The sequence below is a fragment of the Dermacentor andersoni genome, chromosome 3 (genome assembly GCF_023375885.2).
Source record: "Dermacentor andersoni chromosome 3, qqDerAnde1_hic_scaffold, whole genome shotgun sequence".
Taxonomy (NCBI): Eukaryota; Metazoa; Arthropoda; class Arachnida; order Ixodida; family Ixodidae; genus Dermacentor; species Dermacentor andersoni.
The window spans coordinates 154,103,069-154,117,228 of record NC_092816.1 but is presented as its reverse complement, the minus strand read 5'-3'; the positions used below and the strand labels follow the sequence as shown (position 1 = coordinate 154,117,228).

Sequence of the window (14,160 nt, the reverse complement as noted above, 5' to 3'; positions counted from 1 at the left end):
TAGCCCTAACCACGGCATCGATACGCTATAAATGCAATCACTGGAAGCTGATTCAATGCAGAGCAAAAAAAAAAAAAATGAAAACGACTACTGGAGGCTTCAGCTCGGGGCCAATTAGGCTTTCCCCAATTAAAATGCAGAAATGCTCTCATTAGAAAACCGCTCGACCGATTTGAATGAAATTAGTTGAATTTAAAAGATCTCACTCAGCGAAACCCAGTGTTGCAAGCAGAATTTTCATTTAGGGCTTTGTAGCTCTTACGAAAGTTGTAAAACAATCATCAAAAATACCGCGAGCACGAATATCACAATTCGTACTGCGCATCAAAGCAGATACCCAAGTTCGGTGAACTGAAGCGCACATAGAAGGGACAAGTGTGATGTAACGAGTTGACAGTTTGCGTGAAATTGTTACAGTTAACAACTACGACGGTTTTGCAAATGTCATGCTCACAAGTTAGTGGTGCATTTCACAGTGGCGTACTATACATCAACTACGTCCCACTTAAATGACCCAGTAGATGTAGTTTACAGAATAACGCAATAACCATTTTTATACGTTTACAATGTCGTAAACTCGATCCAGCTTTTCAATTAAATTTTGCCATTTCGATGAACCGTTTTTGCGAAATAGGAAAGATGATGGCCGGCATAAAACAATCTGCTGCGCACAATCGGCAGACTAACATTATTGTTTGTTTTTAGCGCGACAAGCCTTTCCAAAATCGGTGTAATGGATGCCGAGAAAACAATTTCTCCGTTTCCATGTTCTTATACAGGAGGATCTCACGAGCTAAAGCTTCCTCTTATAAGAACCGCGGCTGAATCTATACGAAGCAGACGGGACGGGCGAAACGAAGATCGAACTAGAGCAATTTCGATTTACGCGGGGATCAAGCTCCCAGATCATCCTCTTTCCGTGCGGCTTACCCGGCTCCATTACTCCCGAAAGAAACGTTGAGATAAGAAGTTTCAGGGCGGTACAAATCTCGAGATCACGCCCTCGCCAACCCGCTTCTCCTGCCTTTCATTTAGGATATCGCTACTAGGCTAACAAAAAATAAAATAAAAAACCAGCTGGACTGTTGATAAAGAGTCGTTTGCGCAACGGGCAAAAGAAAGAGAAGTACACGGCGCAACGATAAAAGAAGAGGCACTGCGACCTATGTCACGCTTCGAAGAACCGCAGTGTTTCAGACATCGCGTAAACAAGGACGTGCACCGTGCAACGTCGTCTCCCGACTCCGTGGACCGGAAGTAACGGATGAATTGATCCGGCTTCCCGGGCAGTGTCCAGTAAAGGAAACACCGGTCACTCGCTTACCCGTATCAGCGCGCGCCCATCCTCCCGTGTCTGACGAGGCCTCACGGTCAAAACGGTGACCGGACATCGGTGACCCAAACGAACGAGAAACAGACCATGAATAACTACGGCGACTTGCCGCACGTTACGGTAATATGCCTGGAAGCATTTACGCCCAAAAATTCACGCCTTGAATAAGCGCGTAATCTCTTTAGTATACTAAAGCGAAGCTTTATACAGGGTGTCCCACCTATGATGTCCCAAAGACTTAAAGATATGCAGATACCACGTAGCTGGAGAGGTAACGAACCAAGGTAACAGAACCGAGGTAACGTTTGCCGCCTCTTGGAAATAATCAGATTATTTTGTTTTCATACTACCTAATTAAATAATTAGGCTTCATTAATTAATGGATTTCTCAAGTATTGTTAGATGAAAGGTCCCGATACTTATATATATATATATATATATATACGTTATTACGATATTAGATTAAAGACTCTCGATACAGCTTTCTGTTGCTCGATACGTGCTACATAAGTTTTTTTTTTCTTTTTTCGAGCGCGAAAGAAGCCTGCGAATACGCGCAAGGTACCTCGAGCGGTCAGTCGCGCGGCAATTTCGATTGTGAAGAAACCGCAGGAGGCATTTACCGTCGCCCAGACAAGGTTTCCGCACGGGTGCCGCAACCGCGCGCGGTTTCCGGTAAGATAATGCGAGGGGCTTCCGCCCGCATGTGTGCAGACGACGGTATATATACCGTGGCGTCGGGAAACGGCTCCGCAATGAAGGCGCCGCGGGAGAATGACCGTACGCGCGAGTGAAGACCAGCGGGATGTGGCGTGACGTATACACAGGTATACAACGATGTCGTGTACGACAATGACGAGACGGGACGCGCCGTATCGTCTTTCTCACGGATCCCCGCAGGATGTCCGGAGCTACAAAGGACGGACCGTTGACGGCAGGCACACGGACATAGTACACACATGGCTCTGCAGGGAGTCAATTCGGTTCGCCAGTATAAGTTACCGTGTATGTTATGTGCGCGTGATGCTTGCACTGCCCGGGTCGTACGTATACATACGTGATAACAGATTACGAAAGAAATAATCCCAGGTTAATCTCTTTAAATGGAAGAGAAGGAGGAAAGCAGAGAAGGTCTGTCAACTTCTGTGCGTGTTTTCAGACTCTTTTCTGTATACGTTCACTTGTTTACAGATCTTCGTGTGTCTCTGAAAGTCATTTTTACACTCTCGTGTGGCTTCTACTACGCGTATGTGCGTGACTTCCCTAACATTCATGTATTTAGCCACCTCCGGTGGTCTTCAGAGCTTCTGAGCTTCGTGCAGGTATTGCGGAGGCACTCGTGCGGCTTTCTGAACTGGTGAGAAATGAGAACGCGCGGGGACGGTTAGGACCCTAGAGCTTCGGCAGTAGGTCGATCGCTCAGTCTGCCCAAAGCGTGCCGGAGAGCCTGACGTTGTTACACAGTCGCAGCAGTAACGGTGGTACAGGAACTCGATTGTCTCCTCGCATCTGCACCGAGCGCGCATATAGGTTTGACAGCCATTCGAAAGCTCGGTAACAGCAGCAGCAGCAAACGACTTTATTGGGGTCCTGAGGAGCTAAGCGGGGGCCTGCAGGTCCCTACCTAGCCGTTGGCTAGCCCCATGTCGCAACAGAGAGGCCATGCCTCTCCGCTCGTTCACGGGCCCTCTGGAGAGCCAGGAGCTGGACGTCCTGCCTCGGGTCTGTGATGGCCTTCGTCCAGTCTTCTTCTGTATTAAAATCCTGTAACACAGGGCACTGCCAGAGCATGTGATTTAATGAGCTAAATTCAGTGCCACAATCTGGGCAGAGTGGATCGATGTCCGGGTGGAGGATGTTCAAAAAGCCCCTAGAGGGGTAGGACCCTGTCTGGAGCATGCGAAGCGTGCTAGCTTGTGGCCTGTTGAGTTTATGATGGGGAAAAGGAAAACTCTGCCTATTCCCTCTGTAATGAGAGGTGATTTCATGAAAAGTAACCAGTGGATCACTGTGGGCGAGCTCTCCCGAACTCTCCCGAGACACCATCCCGTCGCGGCATACAAAACCTCGCGCACGGTCGTGGGCTATCTCATTGGGGTTCAGGTGACCCGGTAATACGACTGGTCCCATGTGAGCTGGGAACCAGACTATGTGGTGAACAATGTCAGAGGGGTGTTTGCCGTTTAGAATCCTGGCTGCTTCTTTGGCTATCAATCCCGATACGAACGCTCTAACAGCTGCTCGGGAGTCCGTGTACACCGTAGTGCCTTTTGAGTCCAGTAATCCGAGAGCTATAGCAGCCTGTTCTGCAACATCGACCGAGGAGGTTTTCAGCGAGGCTGCCGAGAGGAGTTCTCCCCTGTCATCGACTACGGCTACGGAGAACCTGTTGGCACTGGCGTGTCGCGCCGCGTCAACAAAGGTCTCCGTTCCGGATATGTTCTTTAGGAAAGTTCTAGCCCTCGCTAACCTTCGACCTTTATTGTGTTGGGGGTGGACATTTCTTGGAAAAGGGTCTACAATAAAGGAGTTCCTTGTCTGAATATCAAATTGCGTGATATTTCCCTGATTGAAGCTAGGACGGAGGCCTGCCGCATCCAGAAGTCTTCTGCCTGCTTTGGAGTTTGATAATCTAATAATTTGTGCTGATCTTTGTGCTTCTATTAATTCCGAAGTTGTGTTGTGTACTCCCAATGTCATGAGTTTCTCTGTGCTAGCCGTGATTGGCACGCCGATCACCCTTTTGATACTTTTGCGCATAAGCGTGTCTAATTTATCCATTTCTGTTTTCGTGCAATTGAGGGCCGCGACTATGTAAATGACATGGCTGATGAGGAAAGCATGGTGAGCCCTAAGGAGTATATCCTCGCCTATGCCACCTTTCTTGTTGGACACTCTCATAATTAATCTAATAATGTTTTCAGTTTTCGTGGTGAGTTGGGCTATAGTCTTAGCGTTGCATCCCTTTGAGTTTATTGAAAGCCCTAGTATTTTGATAGAGTCGACTCTCGGGATGGTGTGCCCATCTCTGGTACGAACGCTAATGGGCACCTGATCGAGTGGGGTGAGTCCCCTAGCACCTCGTCTAGCCTGTCTGTACAGCAGGAGTTCCGACTTTCCAGGCGAGAGTGCCAGTCCCGTACCTTTCAAGAAAGACTCTGTAACATCCAGAGCCTCCTGTAGAGCTTGTTCGACCGTAGCCTCCGATCCTCCAGGACACCAGATTGTAATATCGTCAGCATATAATGCATGACCTACGTAAGGAATTGCTGCAAGGCTTTCCGACAACTTGCGCATTGCTATATTAAACAGAAGGGGTGAGATAACTGCCCCTTGGGGAGTACCCCTATTTCCGAGTGTGAAATATTCCGAGACTGATTGCCTCAACTTTATCGCCGCCGTCCTGCTCTCGAGGAAGGATGCAACGAAGGAGAAGAATTTAACTCCTAAGTTCAAGGCCGATATCTCGTGAAGGATATAGTCATGTGCAATTGTATCGAATGCCTTGGATAGATCCAGTGCGAGGACCCCTTTTACATCTTTGCTTTGAGAGTCGATTATCTGTGTTTTGAGCAGGAGCATGACATCCTGCGTTGAAAGCAAGGGCCTGAAACCAACCATATTGTACGGGAATAGTTCATTGCGCTCAATATGTCTCGATATCCTGTTATGCACTGCATGTTCCGCTACTTTGCTAATGCAAGAAGTAAGGGAGATAGGACGGAGGTTCTCCAAGCTGGGTGATTTACCTGGCTTGGGGATTAAGACCACTGTGGCCTTCTTCCAACTCTCTGGTACAACGCCCTCCTCCCATACCTCATTTATCTCCTTCACTAAAGCTTGAATTGCTTTGTCGTCCAAATTTCTTAAGCGCCGGTTTGTAACTCCGTCGGGGCCTGGGGCAGACCTTCCGTTTAAATTGTGCAGCACTTCCCTGATCTCAGCTTCCGAGAAGGGGACGTCCAGCTCTGGGGCAGGCGCGCCCTCATACTGAGGGAGGGGAGAACCTGGGCTTTGGCCAATTGGAAGGTATTTGTTCGCTAGTTTCCGAAATATGGAGGCCTCTGAGATGCCTTCCATTTTTTCCTTATAAATTAATCGGTCTATGACTAGTCTCTGATTACATTTGGATTGCCCATCGTCTAAGAGATGTTTAAAGAGGGTCCATTTGCCTCCTTTGCACATTTTTCCATCCGCTGCCGAGCAGGCGTCTCTCCATTGCTGTTTATTAAGTTCGGAGCAATGCTCCTCAATGAGTTTATTGAGCTCCGCGATCTTTTTCCGTAGCCTGCGATTGAGTCTTTGTGTCTTCCATCTCTCGAGGAGAGAGCGCTTGGCTTCCAGGAGATGCGCTAACCTTGCGTCCATCCCTGGGGCATCAAAATCCGTAACTATTTCCTTGGTGGCCTTCTCGACATCCATTTGTATCTGTACAAGCAGTTCACTGAACGTGTCGTATACTGCCTCATCTTCACCTCTTATTTTCCTAAAGAGGTCCCAGTCTGTGTATTTATAGGTTTTGGCAGGAGCTGCTATTATTTCCACCCTGAGTTCTGTTATGTAGTGGTCGCTCCCCAAGTTCTCCTGTAAGTTGGACCACGTGGCCACAGCATTTCTAGTGAAGCTGAGATCAGGGGTCGTGTCTCTGGCGACCGAGTTTCCCAGCCTCGTGGGGAAACGTGGGTCCGAGACCAGCGTCAGGTTTAGGTCTGTACTCGCTGCAACTAGGTTGGCTCCTTTCTTTGTTCGTGTTACATAACCCCAGGCCGGGTGGGGAGCGTTGAAATCTCCTGCGAATATATTAAGGGCTGCGATTTCGCAGCGGTTGCGACCCTATTGAGTAGTGACCGGAGATTATGCTTATGAGCGGAAGGAGAGCTGTGCAAGTTGAGAATGAAAATGTTTCGTCGAATTTTTCCGTGGGGGATGATTTCAATTAACTGTGCCTCGAGACCGGATTTCTTATCCGAGTTACAAATTTTGACTTCGTGCTCCTGAAAAGAGGTGTCTTTCCTGACGAATGTGGCGATACCTCTGCCATTTTCTCCTTTTTGGCTAACCGAACGGTAGCCCGATAAATTTACCGTCCCACTAAGTGTTCCTTGCAAGAGCAGGACGTGCAGCATTATCGCTTGTGCTTTGATGAGCTGCAATAGAGCAGCCTTGCGCCTTAAGAAGCTGGCGCAATTCCACTGCCAGATAATTAGGTTTCCGGTTTGTCCCGCCATTTTGATTTCTATTGAACTAGCAGAGCCTGCAGGGGACTCGTGTTATCGGGATCCTGCTGTACTTTCTTAGCTTTTGCAGTGGTGCCAGTGGAGATGCTTTTGATTTTGCTAGCGTCTCATTTTCATTTTAGACTCGAGGATGCCAACTCTACGTGTTAGGTGAGAGATGTTACTGTCCATATGCTCGACAGTGCTAGATTGAATAGCTAAGGCCTCTCTCATCTGCGTGAGCGATTCCTCAATTACCTTCAAAGACGCGAGTATGTTTGGCTCTGGCTTAGGGTCCTGAGCGGGGGACTCGTCAGTTTGCATTGGCTCTCTTTCCGTGGTCGCGGGGGGGGGGGGGGGGGGGGGGGAATAGCTTTGCGCTTATTCGACCCTTCTGCTTGAACTGGGATGGGTAAGGCTACTTCGCGGGGTTCACGCGAGTTACGGAAGAGCTCGAACTCAGCCCTCAGCATTCGTAGTGCCTCTTTTAGCTCTGCATTTTCCTTCTTTCGGTAACAGTACTACGAATTAGTGAAGGCTAATCCGATCTGCACTCTTGCGACACATTGTGAGAACCATGGCGGGAACTGCTTTCGTAATGACGGGTCGAGGCCGCGCAATTGACGACTGGAGTTCTCCGGAGTGTTCTGGCGCGAGCCAACGTGATTATTTAGGCGCAAGATTACGAAGACCTCGTGGAGCATTTTGCAAATCAATCACCCGTAGCGCGCATGTGAAACGTGCATTCTATGAAATGGCAGTGTTCATTGCTAAATTATGCAAGCACGCGGTTACAAACAAATATTTGAGCCGCGATTCCTATATGATGTCGTCTAGCACGACCTTCGTTGTCTCTAGAGATATTTTTTTTTTTTTTAGAGAGTTTCAATGCATGCAACTTCGCGAGGCAGAGAAATCAGGAAGTCAGCAGTTAGGACGGCAGAAGGGAACATTTAAAAAAAAGAAAAAAAAATGCTAGAAAGACTACTTACGGCAGCTTACGGCACTGCGTCACGACCACATTTCAAGGTTTCCTATTCTTATACATTTAGACGCACCATATGCTCCAACAGCGCGAAAGCTCTGCTTCTCCGACATATTTTATTTAATGTAAGGTTCTGCGATCAGTGCGATATACACATTGCGCAGGTTACACCAAGAATGCTTGCAATTAACCCGAAGGCGCCGGCCAGAGGTTCGGCCAAATTAAAGTGCCAGATTTCAGGTTTATTGATCGATATATCGGAATAAAAGGAAGAAGAGAGAGCAACGAATCTTTACAGAAGCAGAACTGTCGGTGGTGCCCTCTTGTAATACTATATGTAGCACACAAGACACGTGACACGAATGTGCGTGCGACAGAGACGCGAGACAGACGAGCACAAGCGAATATCACCATTTGCACGGCGGAATTGCGCAAGCGCGTGCGAGGCCATGGTGCAATATGCGAGCATATAAGGGTCGATGGCGGCTTACCCCTGCGCCCCTTCTGTTTTCTCAGGTTCCCTATCGTGTTTCAATTTAAGTGCTTCGATCAACGTCACGGAGTTTCGCTAAGGCTATAGCCCGTTTTTCACGCCTCTTCGCTAACTTCTCAGAAAAAAAATAAAAGAAGTGTATTCTGCGGTTTTGCGTGCCAAAAGCACGATTTGATTATGAGGCACGCCGTATAGTGGGGGACTCAATCAATCTGGACCCCCTGGGATTCTTTGGCGTGCACCCAACACAGGGGCGTGTTTTTGCATTTCGTCCACAACGAAATGCGGCCGCCGCAGCCGGCGATTTAATCCCGCAACCTAGGTGCTTGTACAGCAGCGCAACGCCAGAGCCGCTTACTTCTCAGCAGAGAACCCCTTCGCTGATTACTGTGGAGAACCAAAAAAAAAAAAAAGGAAGAGAAAGAGGCGGCTGGATATGCAGCTTCTTCGTATACAGTGCGTATAGCTGGCCTTCTATCGGCCTGCATGGTCTCACACTCGCAGAAGAAAGCGCAGGCACGTATAAAGCCGTGGGCCTTCAAAAACGACCGTGACGCCAGCTTTTTATAGCTCACTTCAACGCCTTCATTACACACACGCACGCACAAGCACGCCTTACAAGACGGGCGGGAGGGGGGCCTTCGAGTGGCTCGAAGCAACTTCACGGACGCGCCTGTCGTCGCCCCGTGCGCGCCAATAGATGAACGGGCCACCGCCCTTTTCCTTTTTTTTTTACCTTCCCACGCAAACAGTCACGCTTCGGCGGGTTCGCCTCTTCCACGCTTCGCCGCCGCGGCTTCGGCGACGCTTCGTCGTCGAAAGGTTCCTCGCGCGAGAGGAACTACACACGTCGCGCAACCGTCGTCGAAGGCGCGCAGAACGCTTCGGACGGGGTCACGCGTCGGCAGCGATGGTTGCAGCGTCGTCGTCGACGACGTCGTCGTCGTCGCTCTGCGTGCGCGAGCGCATGTAGTCGGGCACCTTCCGCGTTCCGCGCGTCCTGAATTGAGGAACGCGCCCCGCTCCTGCCTCCGCACGCCACTCCAGACGCACGCAGTGCGGATATAAATTGAGGCTCGAAGGATGCAGCGAAGTGCATGCGTCGACTCTTGTTCTATCAGAAGCGTCGCTCTCCACGACAAGGCTTGCATCTTTATTTATTTATTTGTTTGTTTGTTTGTTTATTTATTTATTTCATGTTCAGTGCGGTACGCTTCTGGGAAAGGCATGCATCGCTCGCACGTCATATACAAATGCTCGAACGCCACTGACTCGCGCGTGATCACAGGGCTACACGTGGTATTCGAGAGGAGTCGAAAGCCGGCACTGAATCAGTAATTTTAGGGAACATTGTCACAGCGCCGCAGAGTTCCGCGAATGCGAGAGAATAGACAGCCTTCGGCGACGCCACGCTGTCGTACTGGGAGCATGCAGGGCATCGGCGCGAAATGCAACAAACGTGTACGTTCGGCCTCCGCTTCCTCTTCTGCCGATAAACATTTTTACTGCGAAATTGGTCTTCGAAAGAATACTTTGTCGGCCTATACACTGTTCTAGTGCTTCTGTTTAGTGCACCCCCCCCTCCCCTTGACCGCTAAGCCGTGTTCGTGTTAAGTGCGACGGCGGCTGCACCCAATACAGGCATAAATGCCTACTCATGCCTAGAAGACGAAGGCTCTGCTGCATACCAGCAGCTGATGCACCGTATATGGTCGTGCACTCCCTCCTGAGCAAAAGTGCAGCGTTTCATATTTGCTCAGGGTCGAGGCCGTGTACTATACCTTCCTGAGCAAATGTATGTATTGCATAGCTATAATCATTCGCTCCTATAGGGTGGTATTAAAGACCCCTTTTTAAGGCCACAAAAAGCAAGACTTACATCGTCATACAAATACAAACGCTAAAGCGGGGGAAAAGCCAAACAAAGAGTTATCGCTTTAAAATTATTTGCGGCGATCTCGTGGTTCGCGTATACGTTCGCGCACGGGTGTACTATACATTACGGCCCCGTATACGCATATGCGCGCAAACGCCAGGTGCGTCAGCGTGTGAGGGGAGTACCCACGCTCAGCCCCCTCGCGTTGCACAGCTACTCGGCGCAGCCGCGATACACAGGCAGGCCGGCACATAATGCAAATCGAGGAGCGGCGCAGAGAGGCGGGGGCACTTAGCCGGCGACTGTGTCCACAGCACGCGTATACGCAAAGCTCGACGAGCGAACAACAAATGCGAACGCGAGAAGCGTGAGAAGAGAAAGATTGAAAACAAAAAAAAAAGGTGAAGGCAAAACAAGAGAGTCAATATTGAGTTTGGCTCGCAAAGTTTCCTCGGTGACGGATATCGGAACACCTCGAGTGCCGCGGCGGCGAGCCCTGCGATGCGCCGCCTGATCGACCCGCTGTGCCGCGACGGCATAAACTCGGCAAAAGAAAGAAAGAGCGCCGGAACCGATGATGGCGCGAACCGCATCAATCACGCGTAAGAAAGAAAAAAAAAAGAGGGCGCAATGGATGAATGATTTGGGTCTCGAAAGCAGCGTCTGAACATTTCGCGCACCTATATATACAGTCACGTTTCTGGAGTTGGAAAACGAAAGAACAAAAAAAGAAAGGAGAAAGAAGGCAACAAAGAAAGAATAAAAGCTGCCCGCTGGCACTCTCAAGTCGGGTCATGATATAACAACAGTGCGCGTTCTTTAGAAGTGAATGTGCTTATATATAGGTGAAGCTTTAATGGCGTCCTCAAGGGGGCAGGAACATTAAAATGACGGCTATCGATCAGCAGAGGCTTCCACAGGGTTCACACTCCGGAGGCTGCAGCTAAGGTTCCAGCCCGACGAACACCATCTGGCGCACCTCACCTCCCCGCACACCTTCGTCCTCGCTCAGACGCGCGCCGTGGTGGCGTGGCGGCTGTGGCGTCGCGCTGCTATAAGCACGATTGCCAGCCGCAGCGGTCACATTTCGATGAAGGCAAAATATGCAAAAGATAAACGCCCTTGTAAAGTGCATTAGGCGCACGTTAAAAGAAACCCAGGGGGCCAAAATCAATCCGGAGTTTCCCACCACTATACGGCGTGCCTCGTAATCCTATCTCCGTTTTCGCACGTAAAACCCCAAAATCGAATTAAATTAATTTAATTGGTGGGGATCGAACAATGCATTTCTCCAAGTTATTTCGCCGATTTGATTGCTTGGCGCGATTTAATCCTCCGAAAGCAACGCAATGACTACGAGAGTTTGGTAATCACCCGGGCTTCTTTGTTTAATTGATTCAGTAAATTCTGCTGTTTTACGTGCCAAAACTGCGACATGTTTATAAGGTACGCCGCAGCGGAGGGCTGCGGATTAAATTGTACCACCTGTATAGTTCTTTAGCGTGCACCTGAATGTATAAGTACACGCCGGCGTTCTTGCATTTCGCCCATCACCTCGAAATTTGCTCGCACCTCTGACGGGCCCTTAAACCTAAACACGCGAGCTTCGATTCTCGCCGCCACCGTCGGAGCGCGGTTCCCTCGGAAGAGAGCCGAACCCGCGACCTCATTCTCGGGCAACAGAACGCCACATGTAACGACAGGCGTACTGCTTCGGGTCTATACCGCCTTTCTGTCTTCCATATTTTAGCAATATCGAAAGCCTATATATAAGATAAGATTTCTTCATTTATGAATCCGATGTGATGCAACGCTGCCGAGATGGCACTGATAATGACGCCCGTATGTCGCTTTCTTTATATCTGTATACGCAACAGGTCGAACGCGCGTTTTCTGCTGCTGCGCTGGACCGGTTCTTTCTGCGACGGCAGTAATCAGGCTCTTAGCGATTATGCCTGGCCTGGAGTATAACTTCGGATTGGATGAGGCATTCATGCGACTCATTAGAGCAGAACGACGAGAGCTTTCGCGGAGGTATGTAACAGCGTCGAGAAATGCCTTAAGTGAGGCTTCATCGACGGCTATAGGGACGTATAGGCAAAAGGAGTTGGTGGAAGAAAGAGTTACAGTAGAGAGAGACAAAAAGGGAAGGAAAGACAGGGAAGTTAGCCAGTGTGAATGCCGGCTGGCTACCCTGTGCTGGGGAAAGGGGCAAAGGGAATAAAAGGAGAAAGAAGAAAGAAAAAAATGAGAAAAATTCACACAGTAACGCGATGTTACGCACAGCAACAGTCAAAGTCAACAACAGTTACAGGAACTTTTTCTATGAGACATGTATTGGAGCATTTACTGCGGGAGTTCTCTATGACGTTCTGTAACGCTTACATCACCTGTGCATGGGTTTATATCCATGCACGAATATTTAAAAGTGTCGACTGAAAGAAATAGCCGGGCGTTTACGAACCGGACGTGAAGGTATACCGTAAGCGAGTGCCTTTACTCAAGGCCACGACAGTGAGCGTCAATCTCTAAATCAGAATCACGCAGCTATGAAACAGAGAGAGAGAGAGAGATGTATACGGTGCAGCTTCGCGAGGAATTACAGACAAGTAGTCAGGAACATTAACAGTACATGTTAAGCACAGTATACATGCGGTGTGCACCGGTTACTCCATACGGCGCGGTGCTTCTTGCAGGGCTGCATGCGAGTGATCTTTCATCGCAGTTTAGAATATCGACGCTGCACGAACGATATATGCGCCAGAGAACGACTAGGGACAGTGCGACGACTTATAACAAATTTCTCGCACGACGACTGCCGTCTACGGTCGATCTGTACAGCGCGCACATTTCGTGCCCGATGGTCAGCAGCGATGTTTTGCTGGTAACGCGGCGCGGAACAGATCGTTATAGTGACCCACGATGGCAACTTCACGGCGCAGAAACCAGACAATTGGGAACCCCCTTCATGACGTCGGCCGTATGTCGTCGTTTCACGATGCAAGTCGGTTGGAACCTAAGTGCACTAACTTTGGAAGATGCGCGCACTCAACTCGCAATGAACCACACGCGAGTGAAGCTAATCCTCATCAGCGATGATCGCTGTGCCCCTGATTAGGGTCGTCGCGAACGCACCGGTAGCCTTCACTATTGTCAGAGCAGCGGCAAAATAAATAAATAAATAAATAAATAAATAAATAAATAAATCGCGCGTCCGATGCGTTGTACAGAGGAAACGACCTCTGGCGGCGCGGTTACCGGTGTCATCTCGGCAGACTGGCGTCACATCGGATATACCAAGATATCGGGACGCTTACCTCAAGCCTTTCCTAAAACAGGGAACGTATAGATTGGTAGCCGTCGGCAGCAAATTCGAATATACGCTTCGAAACTCCAGTCATGTGAATTCCACACAACAGTGACCCACAATTACATGTATTAATAGCAAAAACATTGTCAGGCCAAGCTGCCTTCCGCAAATCATAGGTGAAGACGCGTGGTAATTTTTTTTTAATTTTATTACAGCTGTTGTTCCCGCTTTCGGTATGGGCGCACGCCTTCGTGGGACATGCATCGATGTCACAACTACTGAGTGCTAATGCAATATTCACTGCCGGACAAGATATTGTCCGGAAGAAAATATCGGACAAGATATTGTCCTCCTCGTGCCAATAGAAAGTCCTGGCGAAAACGCTGGGCAAGGCGCACATGAACCAAGCAACTACTGTAGCGAAAAGAATATTACGGTTAAAAAAAAAAAAACGCATTGCCCTTCCACTCTGTGAAGAAGTATGACCAGCGAAGCTGTGTATGTGGGCCCCCCTTAATGGCGAACTGCACCTCCGCCGCGGGTCGGCCCGGCAATGCACTGTCTTCGGGATCGGTCCCCGTATGGGGAGTTTTTTTGCTTACAACAACGACACGAAAATTTCCTTGGACGGTAAAGGTATACAGCTTCGCTGTAAAGAAATAAATAATAACCCTATAAGCACTTCGACATCTTGCGTGGTTTACGCTCTATACATGTACTACAAGTTCGCGGAAAAGCGCTGGAACGCCGCCAGACGCGCGGGCGGAAAACGCGTTCAAAACCGTCGAAGCCGTCGGTGCACGCTGTGCAAACACGATGCCAAGCTTGGCCGCGCTTTCACACATTGCAGTGTCGGTACGTGCACTGCACTCGTTCGGGATCAAATAAGAGTATACACGCGAGAACGGCGAGGCGGTCCGTGAAAGGCAGGCTCTTGTGCAAGACAA

General features: G+C 49.3%; 1 protein-coding gene across 1 annotated transcript in view; it reads right to left on the bottom strand.

Annotated features, from left to right (window-relative positions):
- LOC126524600 (uncharacterized) overlaps positions 1 to 14,160 on the bottom strand; it is a 244,933-nt gene that overhangs the window by 190,114 nt on the left and 40,659 nt on the right. The window lies entirely within an intron of this gene.